Genomic DNA, 967 nt, shown 5'->3' on the forward strand with positions numbered 1-967 from the left:
ATTAAGGAAAATAACTAAATACGTTGGCATACTTATATATGTTTTTGAAAGTATTTGCATGTAAAAATACATAGGGAAAAATTGGGTATCAACAGCTACTCCTCTTTACCCGGGAAGGATGAAAGAATTGTCGGGTAAAGACATGATGGCCAATTTTGATCGAGTGAAGTGGTTTTGAAGAGATTGACCGTTCTCTAGTTCCTGAGCTGCCTACATATCCCTGGTCTTACAGGAATCAGGCCATATGTAGTTCAGGATCCATCGACGGAATATGCCGTTGGAGATCTTTCAAGAACGGATGTGATATTTAGGTTGGGATGGATGGTTAAGATTAAATAGGGCTGCGAGAACTGGAGCGAGATCCCTCCTGCTGAGACGGCCGTTGCTAGCCGGTTTACCTGCAGATAAGCAATACGCGCATATATTGTGCATAAATTTAAACATGATGCAAGTTCCCGTTGGACCATGAATGTTGTCTTTGGGCGGTTAGGATGGCGTCCTTAGACCATGATTTCCTGGGCTATGAAGCATATAATAAAGGATTTGCAGGCTATGAAATGATGCTCTCGGGCTATGAGATTGATGCCTCCGAGCGATGATGCCTTTGAATAATGATATGCAGGAGATAAAAGGGGTCCTCAGGCCATGGCATGACGTTCTCGGGCTATGCGAATGGTGCCTCCGAACAATGACGCCCTTGGACAATTTGGCGATCTTTCAGCCCAAGAAATGCAATAGGCGGCGATCTTTCAGCCCATGAAGGCGTAAATAAAGTGGCGATCTTTCAGCTCATGCAAGACATAAATAAAAGTGGCGATATTTCAGCCGATGCAAGACATAAATAAAAGTGGGGATATTTCAGCCGCTGCAAGACATAAATAAGGTGGCGATATTTCAGCTGGTGCAAGACATAAATAAAAGTGGCGATATTTCAGCCATGCAAAAATGTAAGTAAAATGGCGATCTT

The sequence above is a fragment of the Nicotiana attenuata genome, chromosome 2 (genome assembly GCF_001879085.1).
Source record: "Nicotiana attenuata strain UT chromosome 2, NIATTr2, whole genome shotgun sequence".
NCBI classification, from domain to species: Eukaryota; Viridiplantae; Streptophyta; class Magnoliopsida; order Solanales; family Solanaceae; genus Nicotiana; species Nicotiana attenuata.